We start from the raw sequence: 12456 nt of genomic DNA, 5'->3' as shown, positions 1-12456 counted from the left end.
TGAAATTAATTTTTTCTCTAATTTAACCACTTACAAATGGAAATAATCAACAGATTTTATCAGAATAAAGTCTGTATTAAGAATGTTGACACATAGAAAATAAAACTTGAAAATTCAAAAAAAATCTAAAATCAAGTTGTTTTTGTTTTTGTTTTCTTTTTTCTATGAGTGCCTATAACAAATAATGCAGTACCTGGTACATAGTAGGTCTGTTAATTTAAATGACTAAATGAACAAAGAAACATTTTTGGCTTACCGTTTTTAATTTGTGGCTCTAACAAGTGTCTTTAATAATGGCAAGTGTTTGTTTTTTTGATGATGGCTTCTCTTTTTTTGAAAATAGCCAACAATAATGAGATAAGTTTGGTGCATAATATTAGTAATCAATTTATTAAAGCAATTTTAACCGCAAGAATGAAAAATAATGAAGAGGTTGATTTTTATGCCAATTCCAAAATCTTTCTTTTTAACTAATTTGCCAGGCACAGTATTTCTTTAGTCATAACTTATATTAATTCCATTAGAAGCATTTAGAAATAATCTGTTTCTGTTGTTGCCTATTTTGTACTCTGATTTGTTATTTCAATGATACTACTTAAAAACTTATTCTTTTGTGGGGTGCCTGGGTGGCTCAGTCAATTAAGCTTCCCACTCCTGATTTTGCCTCAGGTCATGATCTCAGAGTCATGGGATCGAGCCCCATGTTGGGCTCCATGCTCAACAAGTAGTCTTCTTGAGATTCTCTCTCTTCCTTCTCCTTCTGCCCCTCCCTCTGCTTGCACACACTCTCTCTCTCTCAAATAAATAAATAAATAAATAAATAAATAAATAAATAAATATCTTTTAAAAACTTACTCCTGGGGCACCTGGGTGGCTCAGATGGTTAAGTGTCTGCCTTCGTCTCGGGTCATGATCCCAGAGTCCTGGGATCAAGCCCCACATTGGGCTCTTGGCTCAGTGGGGAGCATGTTTCTCCCTCTCCCTCTGCCTCTCCCCCTGCTCATGCTCTCTCTCTCTCTGTATCTCTGTGTCTCAAATGAATAAATAAAATCTTTAAAAAAATTGAAATAAAACTTAAAAAAATAAAAAACTTACTCCTTTGTCTATTTCTTCAATGTTATCTTCCAATATCTGAACCAATTTAAGTAATAAAGCATATGTATTTAAATCACATTTCAAATGAAGTCAGGATTGGACACCATGCTCGATCAAGCTCTGAATACGTGGGGTTTACAAGTGGGAACTATGTGGATATGATTCAATTGAAATTGAGACAAACACTTCTTTATTTAGCTTTATGTACAGCTAGGGAAGATATTATAACAAACTAAACCATTAACATGATTCACAATAGTCAGTTTTGGACAGTTGTTTTTCTTCCTTGCCCTTTATCAAACAAAATACAATGATCTTGTATCATTGTGTGATTAAAGATGTACATGTTAAGAGAAGTTGAATTTTAGATTACCTAGGGAAAAGTACAAGTCAAATGAGATTTTTAGAAGCAGCAGATATTTAGGATGGTTTATAAATAGCCCTGTCTGCAAGGAGGGTGACAGAGTGAGAGTCCTCTACAATTAATAGGGATAAAACTTCTCCCTTTCAGTTCTTTTGTGGTTCTGTTATTCTAAAATGATAATAAGAAGCAGTAAAACCTGTATATAATCTGGAGGATATTTGTTTTACTCCAAACATACTCAGCATTTCATTGGATCATTAGCTCCACATGGAAAAATATATGTCATGTTATTTTCTTTGAACCTGTGCCACAATTTTTGACATAATTCCAGAATGTAGTTGGGTATGTAATTCATTTTTGCTGAAATGAACATATTAGTTTAAAATATTGGGATGAGAAGTATGTTTTTATTTGGAAACACTAAAATATTAGATGATGGAAATTCAATGCTGCCTCTTCTCACAGTCCAGCATTCCTTAAGAATATTCCATAGAATACTTTATACCCTTTCCTTAAAAAAAAAGAAGGTTCTGCATTCAAATAAACTATGAAATTTAACTATCTTTCTTAGTGATTCATAGTTTTGGCCCAAAATGTCACTGAAATGTCCTAAAATGAAGAAATCAGTTTAACTGTTTTATCCAAGCTTCCCCCCGCCAAAAAAATTATTTTGATCCTGGAAACTCTTTTGCAAGGAATTCTTATTAATATTTCACAAACATTCTGTAGCATTTACTTTGAGAAAGGCCGCCAAGCATCCATTTCTGAAATACATGGCTGTGTAATTTAATCTAGCCCTATGCAGTCTAGAAGAATCTAGAGGGGTATGAAGAATTTCTGGCTCATGATTTGCTTAAGTTTGTGTTGTCAGAGCATTCTCCTTCAAGGACTTCAAACGATTGCATACTTCTGGTTTGGCTGGCCAATGGTGGAAAACACATCAGAGATGCTGTGCTGCATTAAGGCAATTCTGTCTCTCTTCTACTATAGTTAAGAAGACTTGTTGGCTTTTTTCCACATTCTGCTCCCATTCACAGATGAGCATTAGAGAGAATTTGGAAATGGAAGGCCCTTATGTCTGCTGTGAACAGGGTCAATTCAGTGTGGCAGCTGTGAGCTGGTGACATAGACTTATATTGACACAACCCACTTTTTTGCTGCAGAATCACAAAGTGAAAGCACCCGGGGCTCTTCTGCCGTTTTCAATAAGATACGAATTTTTCTCTTCCTTGTATTAAGCAGAGATCTGTCATCTTGACTTGTACACTAAATGGTCCATTCTGACTGCCTTGTTTGTGTCCAATCCCAGCCAGAATCCAGAAACATGTGTTAACATTCGGCATGTTTGGGGGCTAGTTGGAAGGGCCTGAGGCAAGACTCCCTGATGCCTGCTGGAGGCTAGTCAATAATCATTAGCCCTTCAAGTGGTGGATGCCCAACATAAACTGTATTTATTTATTTAAAAAAAAAATCTTTACTTTAAGCCACAGGGAAAGGCATTTTAGAGAAGGCAGTTTCCCTGCAGTAACTAGATTGTAATAAAGACATAGTTATGAGGGAGGGGGAGGCTCAGAGGGAGTACTGTTCTCAACAGAAAGAATGGGAAGTCATCAAAATTAATTAATGAGGCTATGTATAGCAATGTCACTTAGTAGCTTCAGTTATTTTTTCATAGCCAACCTTCAAAAGTTCACCACTCACACCAAAAAAAAAAAAAAAAGATCTCTTTGCAAAGGGGAATCACCAGTATGCAAAATAATGCATCAAGTTCTTCTATATACAAAACACTCCATGGGTTAAATTAAGAAATTAAATATGATCACTGACTTGGTGCCTTCACTCTGAAAGAGACAAACTGAGGACATTGCAATTAATAAAAGAATATACAGAAACACAGACAACTTTGTAAATATTGGTCATATCTAAGTTAAATAAGGTATCTTTTCTATAGCACTTTTTCTTTATTTCAGTAGTGGAAAGTGAAGAATCTTTATTGCATACAGAGCTTACTGAATAAGAAATTATGCATTTATTGATGCTTTTTTACCCCTTTTAAATTTCTCTCCAGGGCGCCTGGGTGGCTCAGATGGTTAAGTGTCTGCCTTCAGCTCAGGTCATGATCCCAGGGTCCTGGGATCGAGTCCCGCATCAGGCTCCCTGCTCCTTGGGAGCCTGCTTCTCCCTCTGCCTCTCTCTCTCTCTCTCTCTCTGTCTCTCATGAATAAATAAATAAAATCTTTTAAAATAAATAAATAAATAAATAAATAAATAAATAAATAAATAACTTTCTCTCCAAATTCTAATGCTATAACCTATACTACACCATCTATAAGACAGAGAAGCCCATCAAATGAGCTCTGGAGTACACGTGAATTCATTCATCCTTTACTGAAAGAAAAACTGTGATTCTCTACTTTGAACCCAGCTCTGTGCCAGGAAAATTCCTCCTAATATAAGGACAACAACTTTCAGCCAATAAAGATAACTAGCAATGCAGCTATTGGAGTACTTTTCCCAAAGAGTAGGTAAATAGTAAGAATCTCAAATCTAAGCCCATTAATTTGTTGGCTTTTATTGATATAATTTATGCATAGTATTGGTGTCAATTTTCAACCTAAGAATATGAATTAGTATGCATTTCTTCTGGCCTATTTTTTAGGCCCTTACTCAGATAACATTTCCACTTGAAGCTTTGCCTAAAAAGCATTCCCTATAGAACTAAGTTTCTCCTCGGACTTGGGCTGAGAAGCCAACGAGAAGGAAATAAGGCAAAGATGAAATAAAAGGATCCAGGGGGGAAGCTACAAGGACTCAGGATGAGGGCAGCAGAACTGCCACTGGGCTGAAGCCAGGGTAGAGTCAAGCACCTTGCAAAGTAAAGAGCCTTGGAGGAGAGGCATAACACATCCAATCATAGTCCACTTGAAGCATCAAGATGCAAAGCAGAAAGAAGGGAGAAAGCTACAAAACAAGGCAGAAAGAAGGATTATCTGAACAAGGGAATGGAATCTGAAGGAAGGGAGTGGGCAGACCACAAGTGGACTCACTGAGACTTTGGTGTGAAGCTCTCAGTTACTTCTGGTGGTGGCCTTAGATTATTAAGAATGCTGAACTGGTAAAAATAAGGAGGACTGGGACATAAATAGAGGTAAATTACAAGCATGGAAGGCATAAAACCTGGATGTGAATATTACTTCCAATTTCCACTAATTATTATTTATGCTACTTTAGGCAAATTGCCTAACTTCTCTCAGAGTCCTAGGGTTCTCTATTTGGAAAATAAGAATCCACCTTACCTCACTGCTTATGATAAGATTAAATAGCAATGTACGTAATGTGCAAAACACAGTAATTAGGATATATAAATATGCAGTAGTAAATGGTTAGCTGGTGTTGTTAAATTTTTTTTAAGATTTATTTATTTGAGAGTGAGCGAGCGAGCATGAGCAGGAGGGGTAGAGAGAGAGAGAGAGAGAATCTCAAGCAGACTCCGCACTGAGCATGGAGCCCAAAACAGGGCTCAATACCAGAACCCCAAGATCATGACTTGAGCTGAAACCAAGAGTCTGACCCTTAACCAACTGTGCCACCCAGGGGCCCCTGTTAATATTTTTAATTTGACATTAATAATATCATAGAAGAACTTTGAGTTCCTACAGACATTGTGGCAAAGTAAGAAGAAAATAAGTATTCTAAAGCCCATAGTCAAGTAAGAGCTAAGCAGAGCTTTGGATTCCATTCACTTGCATTTTCTTTTCTCTCCCAGGTTGTGAAAATATATAATGATGGTCAAGGTCAACACAATATGGAGAAACATATATATGGAAAAGCATAGTAAGAATCATCAGAGAGCACGACGTGTAGTGTATGGGGAAGACCTATCCTAAGGTGCTGATAATAAAATGAGAAACTATCCAGAATCTACAAGCCCATAATATTTGGTTGTTTCAATGCAAACTGTATTTAAAAGACTGTATTTAAATGACTGGTGCTGGACTCTTAAACCTGACATACAAAGGTAAAATGATTGATATTTGATTCACTTCAGCTCTAGCTCATCTCTGGGCAGAAATTCCACTTTTCTTGAATGGTATTATGGATCTGACGTTCTAGGTTTTTTTGTTTTTTTTCTTTTTTAGACCAACGTGTTTTAAAAGGTATTATAATCAGTCATGAATTAGAGTTATTTGTCTTCCTTCCCTTAGCAGAGTGGTTTGCATAGAATAAACCACAATTTTGGCTTGTTGAGTTAATGAATAGGGGATCTTGTAGGTAGTAGGATCCATCTCTTATTCTTTTTTATATCACCCTTTATATGGAGTCTGACGTGTAAAAAATGTGAAAACTACAAATTTGAATTACATGATGATTGAATTGCTGCTGGTTTTACTTTCTAGCACTTTAACTTTTATTTGATTTCAAGATTCCCATAATAAATTTCCATATTTTTGACCACTACACTTGAGTTCCTCCTCCAAGCATATCTGGATCTAGTATGGGTCTTTCCTATTTTGGTGACAAATTCCAAGTATATCAGGAAAGTATAATTAAAAACTCCCCCTTTCATAAACTGTTACATAATTTGCAAACCAATCAGTGTTTCTAAGTTTGAATGAATAGCTCTACTGCAATCCTAAAAAGTAACTTTTTATTCTTTAGCTCTTTACAAACGTACACACACAGAGACACACACACAGCATACTACATGAACTATGGAGCAAGAAGTCATAACCTTAAATCGACTTTGGCCAATTAGAGCGCTGTTAATATAGATGTATTTTGTTGATTCACTCTCTCAAGGAGTTTTTTAGGAAAAACTAAATTGCAGCTCATTTATAATTCAACATTATTTTCTCAGATTAGAATTGTTTACCGCATGTGTCGGAATGGGATTGCCAACAGAATAGAGAAAAGCAATCAAGCCTTTTCTCATGAACACCAAACAGAAGCCCTGCTGGGGACAAACCCAGTTGAAAGCTACAGCATCAGTTTGGGAAAAACCCCTTCCCAAAACTATTTCCAGAAGCCAGGATGTGGAAAGAGAGAAAACTGTTAAAAATCTTTTTGCGGGGGTACCTGGGTGGCTCAGTGGGTTGACATCCAGCTCTTGGTTTCGGCTCAGGTCATGATCTTGGGGTCATGGAATGGAGCCCCGTGTCTGGCTTGTGCTCAGTAAGGAGTCTGAGATTCTCTCTTCCGCTCTCTCTGCCCCTCCCTGCCACATTCTCTCTCTCTTTTTCTCTCAAATAAATAAATAAATCTTAAAAAAATATTTTGCAATCATGTCAAAACATAAAGCAATGGTTCTACTTAGAGGGGCTCTCTAAGTTTGTAATAGCAGTTTCAATTCCATTATGCTTAATAAATTAGAATTTACTGTGGAGCAATAGAAGTAAATGCACAGAAGCAAGGTTAATGTTTAAGTAATGCCCAGAGGCCCTAAAGAGTGTGAGAAACATTGAAGGAAAGAAACAATGAGTGCCTGCAATGTAACAGCATGGGTGTCTCATGGACAAGGATCAGAGGAAGGTGTGTATGAGTAGAAATTCTGTTCAAACCATGCAGGTCTATAAGGCTTCTGCTGGGCTTTCAATATCTACAGTTGGACTAAAACAGGTTAGGTTCTCATTTTCTAACCTCTCCCCAGAGAATTATCATTCTACTGTCTTTGCTGGCTCCTGACGTCAATTCTTTTTCTTTCCCTATCACTTCTTGCCTCTTCAGTTCGATATCCAAGCAGTTTTTCTCACTATGATCCAGACATTCTGTCCCAGATGGACCACCCACTGAAATGCCCCCTAGCTCAGCCCTCCCCTTCCCTCTGTCATATGGACTGGATTGCTGGGTAGAAAGAGATAAATAAATAATGGAGCAGAAAGGAACTGCTCATTGGAATGTTCACCAGCCAGCTGCTGTGGCTCACACTTTCCTTTTTAGATTTCTCACCTTACAGTCATTTGTGGAAACCCCCTGTGGGTGGATAGTTTTCTACTTTCCTTTGACGTGGGTCAGAACCCCAAATTAAATAGCCAAATATCCCAGATACTCCCTCTTTCAAACATGTCTACAGAACCTGAATCAGGCAATAGTACCAATTAGAACAAACAAGGGTAAAGATGGTAACGCTTTTATTCTTATCAGAAGTTATCTAATCAATACGTAATCATTTATCTCACCTTTGTTACTTGAGCCCCACCCTGATTTCTTCATCACAACATCAAGAAAGGACTTTCCTACTGATTCTCTGCAGGAAGCCAGAGAATCAACAGTGCAACTCACATTCGTAAACCGCCTCAGTATTTCCAAGAAGTTTTATATAAATTATCTCATTAAAGATTGGGATTCAGTAGGAACCATCTAGTCCAACCTATCATTTTTCTTCATATTCTGCAATAAAGCAGAAGATGGCAAATGTTTTCAGTACACGGTCAAAGAAATATTTTAGGTTTTGCGTACCATCCCGTCTCTGTTGTAGGGTGAAAGTCACCACAGACAGTATATAAACAAATGCGAGTTAAGTGTTCCAACAAAACTTTCCAAAAACAGGTGGAGGGCTGGACTTGGTCAATGGTCTGTTATTTGCCAACCCGTGCTATAAAGGGTTTGTTTACTAATCTCTAAATATATCTTGTGTTTTCCCATCTCTTTGTACTTGCACATGGCTGTTGCTTAGCCTACATGTCCCTTTGTACAAACTAGAAAAAGGAAAAATGTGCCTCCTCTGAGACAACAATTTCGATAGAGACTAGCCCTTGGGAAGAATGAATTAGAAAAAGATTTTAAGCTCTTTCAGGGTCAGGGTCATATCTAGGTATCCAACTATAAGGCACTTAACAATTAATATTGCTGATTTTGATAAAGAAGAAACAATACAGCTTCAGGAATACCTCATGTCCTTTGAACTTAGAATATCAGATTAATTCTTATGCATCTAAATTATTTTCCAGCTTTCTGTTTATATGGGAATTAAAAGGGGTTGTGGCAATTCACAGTTCCCAAATACAGAGTATGAGAGGCCAATATAGTAGGGATTTTTTTTTACTTTGCAGCATCTGAAACTTTTCATTTATTTGGAGATTTCTCCCCCAAATGGATCTTGGCAAAAGACAAAGTTCAACTTCAATATAACACACGAACAAACCAGAACTATTTTTTCAAGCCTCTCCTGCAGCTGGCATGGAGATATGACTACATTTTATCAATCACATGGACTCACCTTAGACTTTGGACCTGGAGCCTCATGACACAAGAGAGAACCCATGGCAGAACCACTCTTGAGGCCACAGCAACTATACCTAGGGGTCAGAGGTGGTCGCTAAGCCTGTAGGGTAGGTAGTAACATCACCAGACAGGACCTCTCCTGTAATTTTATCTGTGATTAGGTCTGCTGCTTAGTTTCTCTTATTTTGCTCATTACGTGAGCTTGGTTGGCCAGCCTTCTTGGATACTTTACAAACTCAATAATTTTCCAATAAATTGCTTTTTTCTGATAAATCACTAAGATGCTTGCAATGAAGGAGTTAGTTGATACAGCCTTTTCCTCCACATTCTCACCAATAGATGTGATAGCTCTTATTAAAACTTTACCAGTGTGATAAAGAAAAAAATATATCTTATTACTGGATAATTTTTAGATACCAGACTCCTAGAGTAATTGGATGCATTTCTTTATTAATTTTTAACCATTTAAATTTCCTAGAACTGTACTTATTTATCATCCCTTCCCAATAAGCTTTACCATACTCTTTAATATCAGATTTTTAATTTTTTTCCTTACTTATTTTCAGGATACTATTTATAATGTGGATAATGCTATGTTAAATTTTTTAATTCTGGAATTTGTTTTTGATGCACTACATAAAGGGACACTGCAAAGTGGGGGTGGGTGTTATTATCATTACATAGTTGACCATTTATCTCAACAACATTCTTAGACTTTTCTCCTTTCTCTACTTCTTTGTAAGATTGGGCAAGTTTTTTGTTTGTTTGTTTGTTTTAACAATTCTAAATCTCAAAATGTTTATCTCTCAGAATACTTATTACCATGTAATTTAAGAATTCTCTAATTATGCCATTTATTCAGTGTGATCATTATACGCAATGTTAGGAGAATAAGAAAGAATGAGAGACTTGATAGTATTTTATGGTAGTAAGAGTCTGCAGTTAAGAAATGAATACATCTCATATAAGAGGAGGCAGAGCAAGGTGGCGGAGGAGTAGGAGACCTGGATTTCGTCTGGTCCCAGGAATTCAGCTGGATAGGGATCAAACCATTCTGAACACCTACGAACTCAACAGAAGAGCGAAGAAAAGAATAGCAACAACTCTCTTAACAGAAAAGCAACCACTTACTGGAAGGTAAGACGTGCGGAGAAGTGAATTCGAGGCGATATTCGGGAGGATAGACGGCGGGGGAGGGGGCCTCTGTCAGCCGCTTCTAGCAAGTGATAGAGCCGAAGAGCACAAAATCGGAACTTTTTGAAGTCAGCTCCGCTGAGGGACATCACTTCAGTGGCTAAGCGGGGGTTGTGGGACAGTGTGGTCTCAGGACCCTCAGGGTCACAGAAAGACTGGGGGTGTCTGAGGGTGGCAGAGCTCCCAGGAATTGGAGCGGGGAAGCTGGCTGCAGAGATGGGGCCGAGGAGCGGGCCTCAGCTTGGGTTTGCCATAAACCCGGATCCACGGCACAGTCGGGCCACTGCTCCTCCAGCAGGGACCCAACAAGCAGCAGATCCGGGGAGACTCCCCTTCCTCCCCTGGGAGGAGTGGCATGGGAGCGCATCACAGGGATCTGCATGGTTTGGAGACTCCGCACAGGGTCGGGTGCCAGAGATAGAAACGCTCAGTCACAGGCCCACGCGGAGATGGTAGTGACTGACTGCTTTTCTCTGGGTGTGCACTAAAGAATGGGGCCCCGAGTTCTCGGCTCCACCCAGGTGGAGATTGGGAGGCCGCCATTTTCACTCTCATCCTCCAGAGCTGTACCGAGAGCTTGCAGGGAAAAAAAGCTCCCAAGAGCAAACCGGAGCAGATTACTTAGCCCAGACTGACAAGGGCGGGGTAATTCTGCCTCTGGCAAAGACATTTGGGAACCACGGCAACAGGCCTCTCCCCCAGAAGATCAGCAAGAACCGCCAGCCAAGACCAAGTTTACCGATCAATGAGAACAGCAGAACTCCAGAGCTAGGGGAATACTGCACATAGAATCCAGGGCTTTTTTACCATGATTCTTTAGTCTTTCAAAGTTAATTTTTTTTAAATTTTTCTTTTTCCCTTTTTCAACCAACATCTTATCAATCCCTTTTTTAAAAAGCATTTTTATTTTTCATTTTTAGAGTCATATTCTATCCCTTCAAGGTAGTTACCGTTATTTTTGGCATATATATAAAAGTCGTTCTCTCCTTAAAATTTTGAGGTACAGAATCTTCTAACAGATCAAACTATACCCTAAATCTCTAGTGTATGGCTTTGTTCTAGTCTCCTGCCTGATCACATTCTCTCCATTTTTTTTTTTTGAAATCCTTTCTTTTCTCAAACGACTTCTTATCAATTCCTTTTATTAAATTCTTTATAATTTTCATCGTTACACTCATATTCCATCCCTTCATCGTATCAACCCTTATTTTTATACATATATAAGTTTCTCTTTCTTTAAAAATTTGGGAGGCACTTTCTTCTAACAGACTAAAATACACCCAAAATCTAGTGTGTGGCACTGATCTATGCACCAACGTGATCATATTTGATCATATTCTGTTTTTTTTTGTTTTGTTCTGTTTTTGTTTGTTTTTATCTTTTTCTTTTTCTTTTTCTTTTTTCTTTCTTTCCCTTTCTTTTCCCCCATTTCAGGTCTTTTCTGATTTGTTTAGAGTATATTTTCTGGGGACGTTTTTATCCTGTTAGCATTTTGTTCTCTCGTTCATCTGCTCTCCTCTGGACAAAATGACATGATGGAAAAAAGCATCTCAACAAAAAGAACAAGAGGCAGTACCGACTGCCAGGGACCTACTCAATACGGACATAATACGATGTCAGACCTAGAGTTCAGAATGATGATTTCAGATACTAGCTGGCTTGAAAAAAGCATGGAAGTCATCAGAGAAACCCTTTCTGGAGAAATAAAAGAACTAAAATCTAACGAAGTCAAAATCAAAAAGGCTATTTTTGAGGAGCAATAAAAAATGGAGGCTCTAACTGCTAGGATAAATTAGGCAGAAGAGAGAATTAGTGATATAGAAGACCAAATGATGGAAAATAAAGAAGCTGAGAAAAAGAGAGATAAACAACTACGGGATCACAAGGGCAGAATTTGAGAGATAAGTGATACAATAAGATGAAAAAACGTTAGAAACAACGTATTGCAGAAGAAGAGAGGGAGGGGCAAAAGGTATATCGGAGCAAATTATAGCAGAGGACTTCCCTAATATGGGGAAGGAAACAGGCATCCAAATCCAGGAGGCACAGAGAACCCCTCTCAGAATCAATAAAAATAGGTCAACACCCATCATCTAATGGTAAAACTTACGAGTCTCAGAGACAAAGAGAAAATCCTGAAAGCAGCTCGGGACAAGAGATCTGTAACCTACAAAGGTAGAAACATTAGATTGGCAACAGACCTATCCACAGAGACCTGGCAGGCCAGAAAGGACTGGCATGATATCTTCAGAGCACTAAACGAGAAAAATATGCAGCCAAGAATACTATATCCAGCTAGGCTGTCATTGAAAATTGAAGGAGAGATAAAAAGCTTCCAGGACAAAAACTAAAGGAATTTGCAAACACGAAACCAGCCCTACAAGAAATATTGAAGAGGGTCCTCTAAGAAAAGAGAAAGCCTAAAAGCAACATAGACCAGAAAGGAACACAGACAATATACAGTAACAGTCACCTTACAGGCAATACAATGGCACTAAATTCATCTTTCAGTAGTTACCCTGAATGTAAATGGGCTAAATGCCGCAATCAAAAGACACAAGCTATCAGATTGGATTAAAAAA

The sequence above is a fragment of the Eumetopias jubatus genome, unplaced genomic scaffold (assembly GCF_037043125.1).
Source record: "Eumetopias jubatus isolate StellerSeaLion01/CBP00866 unplaced genomic scaffold, mEumJub1_p1.0 scaffold_6, whole genome shotgun sequence".
NCBI classification, from domain to species: Eukaryota; Metazoa; Chordata; class Mammalia; order Carnivora; family Otariidae; genus Eumetopias; species Eumetopias jubatus.
This window is presented reverse-complemented; position numbering follows the sequence as displayed.